The following is a 13,370-nucleotide window of genomic DNA, read 5'->3' as shown; positions in this document are numbered from 1 at the left end:
GTCCGTGCGAGAGGCAATTTATCCTTCCAAGCGCTGGATAAATGAGGGAGGAAGATACCACTTTACCCTAATGAGCAACACACCTACAAACCCTTCTAATACTCATTAGGCCCTAGACTTCCACATTTGGTATTATCCTCCCAAGACCGGGATGGATCTGTTAGTTGCAGTTTTTAGTGAAACCCTAATTCTCTAATTAACCTTTACATAAACACATTTCAATGAATAAACAACCGGACTCATTCTTGGTAGATGTTCAAATCCAAATTTATATTAAAATTGCAAAGTAAATCATTCATTTGATCAAGCTGCCATTCATATTTACCTATTCTGGCTAAAGTCGTCCTCTATGTCAAATCTGGCAGTCTCTCAAATCTATGCCCATCAATTTAGCAGGTTAAGTTCATCAGGAATTTGGGCATTAATTCAGTCCGTCAGAGAATTGGGCTAACAGCTGTCCTGCAGTGTCACCGTCCTCTCCGTCAGCATATCATCAGGAAATCGAAGGAGCGACCGTCGGATCTAATTACCTCTCTATTCTACCATAATTTATAGTAAAATTGATGATAAAAAGTAACACATTTTGGGCATCCGAGTTCGCTGATTGGACAATCAGGGATCATCCTCTCTGTTCCCATAAGGTTTAGTCCATGGTGTCAGCATTCTTGCTGGTTCTGGTTCTTTTGTAAAGTCTTTTGTTTGTAGCGTTGGCACCACTCCCAGTTGCCTTGGTAAGTACATCTTGCCTGGGGTCAGGACGGGGCCATTGTTGCTCATCTTTAGCGCAGGCGCACTTCACCCAAGCCTTGTTCAGCGTTGGCAGTCGGGTTAGGCACCAAAGTCAGCCATCTTTAGGCAGGCCATAATGGGCAACTTAAGCAAAGAGACACAAAAACGTAATTAATACATAAAAATGACTAATTAAATGTTATTCCCTCGCTAATACCCATATGTGTGTATATTTATCTAGCAAAAGCAACACTTATTGCGGGTTATACTTACAAAATAAAGCACAAATCACCATTACATCACTAAAGCAACATATATCATGCAATGTTCTATTTTCCTATCATTAGTATGTGTACGGATTTTAATTCACGTAATTAATTAGGCCATGCAGATGCAAATCCCACGTGTATTTCGGTCATTAATAAGGTTGGTTAGTTATTTTCACATTACTCCAAACCATTAGTACGATTACAATTAATTAGTTAATCTGAATAATAAAATGACATACAAAATGGGGTGGGTATACAAAAATTTGCATTACCCGCTCCAGCACAACAAGGAGAAATACTTTTATTTCTCCTTGTTTTTTCCTTTTTCTACACGTGCTGCGTTCTACAGGATGCATAGAAAGAGGAAAATGCCTTTAATGATTGTTTTTCTGCAGCAAGGTGTCCCTTCCTGCAGAAAAGCAATCGTCCCCTTAGCGCATGCACCCTTGCGAAACGACGCACAGATCTCTGCGCCGCCACACGGCTGCTGTTTGTGCACTGGCACAGGGAAGAAGGTCAGGATTGCGCCATATCTTGTAGATATGACGCATTCCTGCCCTTCTATTTTGACGCAGCATGGCAGAAAGGCTTGCAGCACTGCAGTGCATCAAAATATTGTAGATGAGCCCCCAGTGTTTATCCGGGACTTTTAGCCAAATGTTGGCCCTGTGGGTTGATGGAGATGCTGAGAGATCTGGGGCCAACCACACCTCAGGGGCATATTATCAAGAAGGGCGATAAAATTATCGCTGCTTTAGCGGCAAAAGCGGCGATAATGGGCTTGATAATATGCTCTATGGAATTCCAACTGAAGCCCATTGTTAGATGTGAAGGACATCTAACATGGGCTTCAATTGGCATTCCATAGAGCATATTATCAAGCCCATTATCGCCGTTTTAGCGGCAGTTTTCTGCCGCTAAAGCAGGGATAATTTTATCGCCTGGCTTGATAATATGCCCCACAGTTGGGGCAGCAAGCCTAAGGATGCCTGAAATGTATATTCCTCTGATTTTCTCCTTATTCATCCCGACTTCCATGTTTGGAGTCCCCTGGTAAAGTCACATCATCACACGCATCAAGAAATCCTGATACTTCATGACAAACTCTAAACAAGTGATTTGTGCAGCATCAGTAGTTTTGTATTGAGAAATTGTGCTCCATTTAACTTCATATTAACCTCGGGGCATATGTATAAGGGAATTCCGACACCCGAACATCACATTTTTGACGTTGCGTCACATGCAGCTTTAAGACACTTTACATGGCTTAACACGTCTTTGTAAATATGGTACCCGTTCACGCATGTATCTGCGTGAAAGGGACAGCATCCAATGGGTGTTGCTGTGGGTGTTCCACCGCAGCACCCCTTGTTTTTTGCGCTGCCCCAGATTTACAAGGCTGTGTAAATCTGAGGCAGCGCCAAAAGCTAACGCCATGCAAAATCAGAGGGATAGATTGGTGCAACGAGGAGAAATACTTTATTTCTCCTCTTTTTCACCTTTCCTATGTCTGCTGAATTCTGCAACACTCATAGAAAGGTCAAAATGCCGTAAATTATTGTTTTTGTGCAGGAAAGGACACCTTCCAGTACATAAACAATCATTCCTGTAACACAGGCACTCTTTCACTATGGTGCAAGGGTGTCTGTGTTGGTGCTAGGCAGCTATTTCAGCGTTAGGGAAAACACGGGTGCGCCATATTCTTGTAAATACAGCACAGCCTTGCGATTTGGAAATGATGCCACGCAGCAAAAATTGTGTCAGCGCAGCACCATTTCCTTATACATATGCCTCGTAATGTCAGTGTGGATTGTGCTTGTGATATTATTGCATTTGCAATCATTGCTTGATCTTTTACTGCATGCAGAGTAGGCCTGGTAGGAGCTTGCAGAGTTGTACTCCACCGAATTCCGCGGAGTTACTAAGAAACTCAGTGAAATTTCACAGACTTCCGGGGCCTTGTGGAGCAACTTGAACCGAGATTGTAGTAGTGTTAATGGTGGGCAGAGTACAGGAGTGGCACTCTGCAGAGTTCCACAGAGTTAAAAAAAAACTCAGTGGAACTCCGCTCCAGCACCACTCCCAATTTAAAAAAAAAGAAAAAAAAACACTTACCTGCTTTCTGGCATCTCCGGGCTGCCCTCCTCCTCACAGTGGTCTCTTCTTGTCCTTGTCGCCGGTCTGAAACCTCTAAGTTTTACATCTTGCGTGGACTTGTGCAGTCCATGCAAGACGTAATACATAGGCGTTTGCAGCGAGGATGGCGGCGAGGAGGAGACACCACGGCGAGGAGGAGGGCAGCCCGGAGGCACCAGAGCGCAGGTAGGTGATTTTTTTTTATTTGCTCCACCAAGGAGTCAGAGTTTTGCCTGAACTCTGCGTTCCCAACGGAGCACGGAGTTGGCAAAACTCTACAAACTCCGCTAGCGGAGCAGAGTTCACCGCCTGGGGTTAGCAGTGTGTAGAGCTTCAATTAATGCAGTCCTTGCAGGTTCATAAAATATTGACTACCTGAAGAGCTACACTAGTACTACATGTTGCCAGTAGATGGCGAAATTGAGTTAAAAATGCTTTCAGAGTGACATATAGTTAGTATTCATTTTCAAATGCCTAGTGGTGATACTGGTCTCGGCTGGCACCACCGCCTGATGTTCACAAAGCGGATACGTCGGATAGCAGCGGTGACAGCACCTGGCGCAAGTAGGCTGAAATGAAATGGTTTTATTAACCCCTGCAGCCCTCGTTTCTTTGTACTAATGCATCTTGGCATGTTTTTTTTTTTTTGCCAACTCCACAAACCCTCTCCTACGAAGGAAATTAATGGTGCTTTTCTACCCACAAAATGAAATGAAATGAAATACCAACATTTGTAAAGCGCACAGCTACCTCCGGAGAGGTGTCCCGGCTCTGGGGGCCCTCGGGAAGATTAAGTGAGCTATTGCCCAGAGTCACATGGTGCTGGGCTAACCTGCCACCGGCGCTGGGGATCGAACCGTGAACCCCGTGGTGCGAAGCCGCTGTGCCACACCTCTTCCAAACTGGTAAGGTCATTTTGCTGTTCCCTGGCAAGGTATGAAAGAGAATGGTTGATTACAGACAGAGTCTGAGATTGATTGGCGCTTTACACTTCATTCATGTGCACTGTAGCCCTCCTCCCTATGTCCTCATTACGTGCCAGTCTCTCTGCTGAATGACACCCTGTTTAAACTATGTAAACAGTGGCATGTTTTAAGAATATTACATAACACAACAAGGCGCTGGGAAGTTCCAGTGACCTAAAGGGTATGAGAGGTGATAATGTGTAGAGCATATCCTCCCTACAAGTAACTATATTCACAAAAAATACTCTAATGGACCTAAAAAAGGATCCAATAAACTGAGGGAAAGAGGAAAGTGGAAGATTCTGAAATAAGGTTGTACCTAACCCAACCATGATCGTGGGGGAGAAAAGTATTTCTTTAAGTTACCCTCACACACCCTAGTGGTGTCATGCTTCATCATCGGGTCACCCAGACCCCTAAAAGTCCGGGTGGGCTCGACCACAGTGTTGGGAGTGCTTTTAATATGTTAAAGACAGAGGGGGTTAACTAGATAAAATACCTCAGGCAGATCCCCAGTTTCCCTTTATTTTTGGGTCTGTCTGGGTAATTAAAATAAATAAAATTGGGTCTTTGTAGGAGTGTTATGGTCCTAGGACCCTAGTGCCGACATGTTTCAGTCCATAAAAGGGCCAAAAAATGGTCCAGGACTTTCTTCAGGGCAAGGATGCAACTCCCCTATGTGAGTGAAATTACTGGGATGGGATGTCCCTATCCTGTCAGTATGGTGGGGGCAGAGTAGCTGCTCCACGTGATATTTCGTAAAAGTGGGTGTGTGTCAACTGCCAGGCTCCATCTGAAAAGGAAGATAGAGACAAACACCACATAAAAATATCAGCGGTATGATTTCCGCCGTGTTCATTTCCCCTTTCGCGGTGTAGTGAAATCCGCAGGTGGACATGCGTGGATTCGTGCGCATGCTTCTATTAAGAGGAGTGTCCTCTTTATGTGCCACTCAAGACCAATTCACTGTAACATATCATTGTATATGTGACAGGCATTCTGTGATAGTGGCGATTTTATTCGCATCCTAGCGATATCAGCGTGATGTCTGATCTTGAAAATAGCGTGCACCATGTGTCTCCAGTCTCTATTGCACTTTATAACATAAACATATTGATCTTATGATTCCAGAAACCTATCTACGAGTTTAAAACATTGATGATAAATATACAAACAGGCATACAACACATTCACTCATGCACAGTTTCTAGTTATACATTACCCAATTCGGGGAGGTTGACTGTATCTCACAGGACCAAAAAAGTCAGAACGGGCGGTCCTGGGGGTAACCGTGAAGAGAATGTGGGTCAAAGAGCAGAATCGGTAGGTCTGCCATTATGTGTGAAGGGGATTCGAATAGGTAGGATCGGTTATGGCGAGAGCGGTTCCCGCACATGTAATAAAGATAGAGTCAAATGATTATCCATAATAGTGCTATCAAGGAGTACTTACTTAATTAAGATCGGTCACCCTGCCTGCTACCTATTTGGTTCTGGTCCTCGGCTTTCGCATGTTCGTGGCGTTGGTGTGGCGCTTAAGTATTGTAGAAGCGCGGTGAAGTATCGGACTAATTGAGACACCGCCCTCCGGTTGAAGGAAATGACGTGAGACGTCATGACGTGCATAACGAACGTCGGAAGTCGTGTGAAGGGATTTGTAGTTTATTAGATGGACATTGTAGTTTGGTGTCACGGACTCGCCGTGGGTCCATAAAAGTTTCAGGAGTTTGTGGAGTAAGACATATTTAGCACTCGCGTATGTGGTTAAAATAATGGAATTTTAAACCAGATTCTTTCGAGAGAGGTGTAATCAAAGAGGGCCAATTTATATGCAATCGTAGGTGGATATAGATTGCATTCTATGTGATGGAACGTGGTCCGTATTTAAACATACCGCTTGATAGAAGTATAAAAAAATGTATATGGGAGACACTATTCAGTCTGCAGGTGTAATCCTACAATAAAACATGAGTGATTCTGGTATATACATACTTAGTAAGAATATTCAATTATATATGTATATAAGAGATACTGTGGTAACCCGTCTGTCCTAAGTGTAAGGATACCGATGTAAGGATATATAAGACGTGGTACCACACATGGGGCTCGTCGTTATCAAGTGTGTACATCAGTGAAGGCATGATAGATCATTAAGATGTTTATAGAAGCCCATAGGGTATATAATTCTCTCCTTCACTCAAGGCATGGTGTTTAACATTGGTGAAACATCTTGGTGGGAGGTAGTAGTACAAGGATATCATTTGTTCAGCTGGCTCCATGGTATACAGTCATTGAGTCCCTTTTCATGCGTTTTCAAACGATACACCCAGCGCTGTTCCCTGTCCAGAAGTCTTTTCTGCAGATTTCTGATGCCATTGATTTTCTCAATTATTGTCCATCGTATATCTGTGTCTTTGCGTTGTTTTTCCATGAAATGTGCTGTTAGTCTGGTAGCTGTGATCATGCGTCTGATCGTGCTTCTATGTTCACTTATCCGTATTTTTATTTTGCGGCTGGTCATGCCTATGTAAGACAAATCACAGGGGCACTTAATAAGGTAGATAACTGCTTCTGAGTTGCAGTTTGTATGTGACCTTTGTTCCCATGGAGTACGTAAGCCAAGTTCCAGAGTTTTGGTGTGTCTGGTGAATTCACAGGCTACACAAGATCCACATGGATAATGTCCGGTTACTGGCGGTGTATTCCTTAATGTCGTTTGGACGTCGCCCACGGTTCCATATGTGTCTGTGTGGACTAGGGTATCTCTTAGACTGCGGTTTTTTCTAAAAGAGAACATGGGTTTTTCATATGTAAGTTTGTTAGAGGTAAGGATGGACCATTTCTTATTTATTATTTTCTTCACATCATTTGAAGATGAATTGAATGTGGTAACACAAATCATATTCTGGGGTTGTTGTCTTTCTTGAGTTTCAAGAAGGGCCTCTCTGGGAGTATTTTGTGCTCTTTTCTTGGCTTGTTCGATGATTTTGATTGGGTAACTTCTTTCTTTAAGTTTGTCTGTGAGTATTTGTGCTTCTTTTTTATAGTCTTGGAGTTCGGAGCAATTTCTACGGATGCGTAGGAATTGTCCCACCGGAAGATTCTCCCTAAGAGATCGTGGGTGGGCACTATCGAATCTCAACAGGCTATTTCTGTCAGTGGGTTTAGTGTATAGCGAGCTGCTCAGTGTACCATTTTTTGCAATGATATTGATATCTAGAAATGGAATTGTTTCTCTATCTTTGTTGATGGTGAATCGTAGGTGAGGATTAAGTCCATTAATCCACAGAGTGAAGTTCGAAAGACTCTGAGTATCACCTTTCCATACCATGAAGATATCATCGATGTATCGATACCATTTGCAGATGTTGTTGGTATATGGGTTTGCGTTCCATATATGTAAGTTCTCAAAATGGCTCATGTATAGACATGCTGTACTAGGAGCAAAGGTGCTGCCCATAGAAGTACCATGGATTTGCCAATACAGCTGGGTTTCAAATTTGAAGAAGTTTTCTGTAAGTGCCAGTCTTATTAAAGTAATGATCCATTTCCTAGGTGCAGTCCATTGCCAATCTTCATTTTCCAGGAGTTGTTCAATGACTTCGATACTTTCAGTCTGGGGTATACTAGTATATAGTGCTTCTACATCTAGACATACTAGGAAACAATTCATCGTATCATACTCGATGTTGGTCAAGAGATTAAGGAGATGTTTAGTATCCTGTACATACGATGTTATACGTTTGACCAGAGGGCGCAAGAACCAGTCAGTATATTGGGAAAGTGGTTCAAGGTAGGATAGATCCCATCCCGGAGACTATAGGTCTGCCTGGAGGAGGTGATTTCCCTTTATGGATCTTGGGGATGGTATAGAATTGTGGAATTCTAGGTTCCTCTTGATTAAAAAATTTGTGTTCTATCTTAGTAATCCATTCCTTTCCAAGGGCATCTGATGTTAGTGTCGATATAGTTGCCTTAAGTTTTTGTGTGGGATCTCGAGTAATTTTTCTGTAGAATTTGTTATCAGCCAGAAGAGTGAGGCATGCTGTCTTGTAGGCAGATGAACTTTGAATTACTGTTGCACCCCCTTTGTCAGCGGGTTTGATTATTATTTCTGTTCGGTTTTTTAATCTTGTCAGGGCCGTACGTTCTTTGTTGCTTAAGTTGTTGAATGTATTCATTCTGGGTTGGAGTTCTTCTACTTCTTTAGCCACTGCTTCTTCGAAAGCTAGTACCTCTGGGGGCATCATGCTCGAGGGTGGGTAGAATGTTGATTTTAGTCGTAAATCGATATATTCTCCATCACTGACAACATCTTCCTTGTCTTGGAAGAAAATCTTGAGTCTGATTTTCCTAAAGAATTCCCCAAGTTCACAGCGTAACTGGAATTTGTCTAAGTGGGTAGTTGGAACAAATCCAAGGCCCCTTTCCAAGACTGACATCTCATCCGTAGTGAGGGCTATATCTGTTAGGTTTACTACTAGTCCCTCATTGTGCTTGTCCCCGGTTGTTGTTGGTCCCTGGAGTTGCTCCTTGTATTTGGTCCTGGCCTGTCTTCCTCCCATTGTAGTCTTCTGTTGCCACGTCTTCCTCGTTTCCCCCTCCTTCCGCCCTGGCCTAAAAAATGCTGATTAAATTCAGGTTGGAAGTAGGGTCCCACTGGATATTGTGGTGGTCCTTGAAATGGGACTGGGCCAAATGGACCAGACCATGGGTATAGCTGTGGGTGTCCAAATCTCTGATTATAGCCCCCTCGTCGAGATCTTCTTGGTTTGTTTTGCCAATTCTTATATGAGCCATCACTAGACCAACTATCTTGTTCGGAATCAGAGGATCCAGATTGGTCATTCCGTGAGGACCCTGTATCTGAATTGTCCTGTCCTTTGTAGTCGTCCTTTATGTAAGGGTATATCTTCTCATGGCTAAATTTCTTGAGGTCTTTTTGTAATTTGGAAATCTTCTTTTGCATGAGGTAATCCTTGTGTTCAGTGATCTCCTTGTTTACCTCTTCAAGCTTCTTTTTGTAGAGTGATAACTTAATTTCTGTAATGAGATGGTCCTCGCTGGTTTTGATTTTGACTAATATGGATCATTACTTTAATAAGACTGGCACTTACAGAAAACTTCTTCAAATTTGAAACCCAGCTGTATTGGCAAATCCATGGTACTTCTATGGGCAGCACCTTTGCTCCTAGTACAGCATGTCTATACATGAGCCATTTTGAGAACTTACATATATGGAACGCAAACCCATATACCAACAACATCTGCAAATGGTATCGATACATCGATGATATCTTCATGGTATGGAAAGGTGATACTCAGAGTCTTTCGAACTTCACTCTGTGGATTAATGGACTTAATCCTCACCTACGATTCACCATCAACAAAGATAGAGAAACAATTCCATTTCTAGATATCAATATCATTGCAAAAAATGGTACACTGAGCAGCTCGCTATACACTAAACCCACTGACAGAAATAGCCTGTTGAGATTCGATAGTGCCCACCCACGATCTCTTAGGGAGAATCTTCCGGTGGGACAATTCCTACGCATCCGTAGAAATTGCTCCGAACTCCAAGACTATAAAAAAGAAGCACAAATACTCACAGACAAACTTAAAGAAAGAAGTTACCCAATCAAAATCATCGAACAAGCCAAGAAAAGAGCACAAAATACTCCCAGAGAGGCCCTTCTTGAAACTCAAGAAAGACAACAACCCCAGAATATGATTTGTGTTACCACATTCAATTCATCTTCAAATGATGTGAAGAAAATAATAAATAAGAAATGGTCCATCCTTACCTCTAACAAACTTACATATGAAAAACCCATGTTCTCTTTTAGAAAAAACCGCAGTCTAAGAGATACCCTAGTCCACACAGACACATATGGAACCGTGGGCGACGTCCAAACGACATTATGGAATACACCGCCAGTAACCGGACATTATCCATGTGGATCTTGTGTAGCCTGTGAATTCACCAGACACACCAAAACTCTGGAACTTGGCTTACGTACCCCATGGGAACAAAGGTCACATACAAACTGCAACTCAGAAGCAGTTATCTACCTTATTAAGTGCCCCTGTGATTTGTCTTACATAGGCATGACCAGCCGCAAAATAAAAATACGGATAAGTGAACATAGAAGCACGATCAGACGCATGATCACAGCTACCAGACTAACAGCACATTTCATGGAAAAACAACACAAAGACACAGATATACGATGGACAATAATTGAGAAAATCAATGGCATCAGAAATCTGCAGAAAAGACTTCTGGACAGGGAACAGCGCTGGGTGTATCGTTTGAAAACGCATGAAAAGGGACTCAATGACTGTATACCATGGAGCCAGCTGAACAAATGATATCCTTGTACTACTACCTCCCACCAAGATGTCTCACCAATGTTAAACACCATGCCTTGAGTGAAGGAGAGAATTATATACCCTATGGGCTTCTATAAACATCTTAATGATCTATCATGCCTTCACTGATGTACACACTTGATAACGACGAGCCCCATGTGTGGTACCACGTCTTATATATCCTTACATCGGTATCCTTACACTTAGGACAGACGGGTTACCACAGTATCTCTTATATACATATATAATTGAATATTCTTACTAAGTATGTATATACCAGAATCACTCATGTTTTATTGTAGGATTACACCTGCAGACTGAATAGTGTCTCCCATATACATTTTTTTATACTTCTATCAAGCGGTATGTTTAAATACGGACCACGTTCCATCACATAGAATGCAATCTATATCCACCTATGATTGCATATAAATTGGCCCTCTTTGATTACACCTCTCTCGAAAGAATCTGGTTTAAAATTCCATTATTTTAACCACATACGCGAGTGCTAAATATGTCTTACTCCACAAACTCCTGAAACTTTTATGGACCCACGGCGAGTCCGTGACACCAAACTACAATGTCCATCTAATAAACTACAAATCCCTTCACACGACTTCCGACGTTCGTTATGCACGTCATGACGTCTCACGTCATTTCCTTCAACCGGAGGGCGGTGTCTCAATTAGTCCGATACTTCACCGCGCTTCTACGATACTTAAGCGCCACACCAACGCCACGAACATGCGAAAGCCGAGGACCAGAACCAAATAGGTAGCAGGCAGGGTGACCGATCTTAATTAAGTAAGTACTCCTTGATAGCACTATTATGGATAATCATTTGACTCTATCTTTATTACATGTGCGGGAACCGCTCTCGCCATAACCGATCCTACCTATTCGGATCCCCTTCACACATAATGGCAGACCTACCGATTCTGCTCTTTGACCCACATTCTCTTCACGGTTACCCCCAGGACCGCCCGTTCTGACTTTTTTGGTCCTGTGAGATACAGTCAACCTCCCCGAATTGGGTAATGTATAACTAGAAACTGTGCATGAGTGAATGTGTTGTATGCCTGTTTGTATATTTATCATCAATGTTTTAAACTCGTAGATAGGTTTCTGGAATCATAAGATCAATATGTTTACGTTATAAAGTGCAATAGAGACTGGAGACACATGGTGCACGCTATTTTCAAGATCAGACATCACGCTGATATCGCTAGGATGCGAATAAAATCGCCACTATCACAGAATGCCTGTCACATATACAATGATATGTTACAGTGAATTGGTCTTGAGTGGCACATAAAGAGGACACTCCTCTTAATAGAAGCATGCGCACGAATCCACGCATGTCCACCTGCGGATTTCACTACACCGCGAAAGTGGAAATGAACACGGCGGAAATCATACCGCTGATATTTTTATGTGGTGTTTGTCTCTATCTTCCTTTTCAGATGGAGCCTGGCAGTTGACACACACCCACTTTTACGAAATATCACGTGGAGCAGCTACTCTGCCCCCACCATACTGACAGGATAGGGACATCCCATCCCAGTAATTTCACTCACATAGGGGAGTTACATCCTTGCCCTGAAGAAAGTCCTGGACCATTTTTTGGCCCTTTTATGGACTGAAACATGTCGGCACTAGGGTCCTAGGACCATAACACTCCTACAAAGACCCAATTTTATTTATTTTAATTACCCAGACAGACCCAAAAATAAAGGGAAACTGGGGATCTGCCTGAGGTATTTTATCTAGTTAACCCCCTCTGTCTTTAACATATTAAAAGCACTCCCAACACTGTGGTCGAGCCCACCCGGACTTTTAGGGGTCTGGGTGACCCGATGATGAAGCATGACACCACTAGGGTGTGTGAGGGTAACTTAAAGAAATACTTTTCTCCCCCACGATCATGGTTGGGTTAGGTACAACCTTATTTCAAAATCTTCCACTTTCCTCTTTCCCTCAGTTTATTGGATCCTTTTTTAGGTCCATTAGAGTATTTTTTGTGAATATAATTAAGAATATTACACCCTGCAGTGAAACTCACTCAGTTGCCAAAAATAGAATATAGAAAGAACGTGAAACCTCGAATACGGCGCTGAAATGAGATGGCTGAAAGAATGAACATTTGAAAACGAAGAGGGTGTAATTACATATTCTGAACAATGACACAAGCGAGGGGTTTGTCACAAATTCCTTTCAGTAGTGATGAATGAACGCAAACCGGAAACACAAGACACAAATCGTAGTTTGTAGTCGCCCGCGTGGTTCGCTGGTGCAACCCCTCGTTATTGCATGAGTTCGTTTCCCCGCACCCTTACCTTCGTACACTTGGATATCCTCGGTGGCGCAGTCCACCAGTCTCTCTAAGCCTCCTCTCTGCCGCCTGACTCCTGCCCTACAGTGCACACTGCGCTGAGAAGCCTCCGATCCGATGCCCCATCTTTGATTCACCGCTGGAACTTAGTGCAGCAGCCAAACCCCCGACTCCAAGGACTGAAAGAGAACTGCAGTGCGCCTGTTGCACTGTGTGCCTGTTGCACTGTGTGAAGGCCAGCCTGTCCCAAGGGAACCCCATGGCAGGGTCAGGCAAAATCCAGTTGGCACAGGTCAACTCCGCTCCGCTGCAGGTGCCGCAGTTTTTGTCAAAGTTCGCGCTCCAAGCGGAGGGCGAAGGGCTGAGAAACTCTGCAAACTCCACTGGCGGAGCGGATTTAGCCGTCCACCCTTAATACAGAGTCACTGCGCATGTGCAAACATGCAGAAATCATGCTTCCGTGCTGTCAAGATCTGCCATCGTGAATGCTTCCGAGTGTAAAATGCGCACAGAGAAGCCCCTCGGAACAGTCATTCTGTCCTTCAGAACTCCAGCATGCAAAAAG

At 43.1% G+C, this 13,370-nt stretch overlaps 1 long non-coding RNA gene across 1 annotated transcript; it reads right to left on the bottom strand.

The window, feature by feature from the left end:
* Nucleotides 1–314: 314 nt before the first annotated feature.
* On the bottom strand, nucleotides 315–13,119 carry LOC146788649 (uncharacterized). The gene is made up of 3 exons (XR_014970583.1): nucleotides 12,810–13,119; nucleotides 3,864–4,060; nucleotides 315–873 (listed from the first exon to the last, which is right to left on the bottom strand). It is a non-coding gene; the product is annotated as an uncharacterized LOC146788649 (long non-coding RNA).
* Between the last annotated feature and the right edge of the window lie 251 nt (nucleotides 13,120–13,370).

The sequence above is a fragment of the Triturus cristatus genome, chromosome 11 (genome assembly GCF_964204655.1).
Source record: "Triturus cristatus chromosome 11, aTriCri1.1, whole genome shotgun sequence".
In the NCBI taxonomy this organism is placed as follows: domain Eukaryota; kingdom Metazoa; phylum Chordata; class Amphibia; order Caudata; family Salamandridae; genus Triturus; species Triturus cristatus.
The sequence above is the reverse complement of the archived record's forward strand: the minus strand, read 5'-3'. Positions and strand labels throughout refer to the sequence as shown.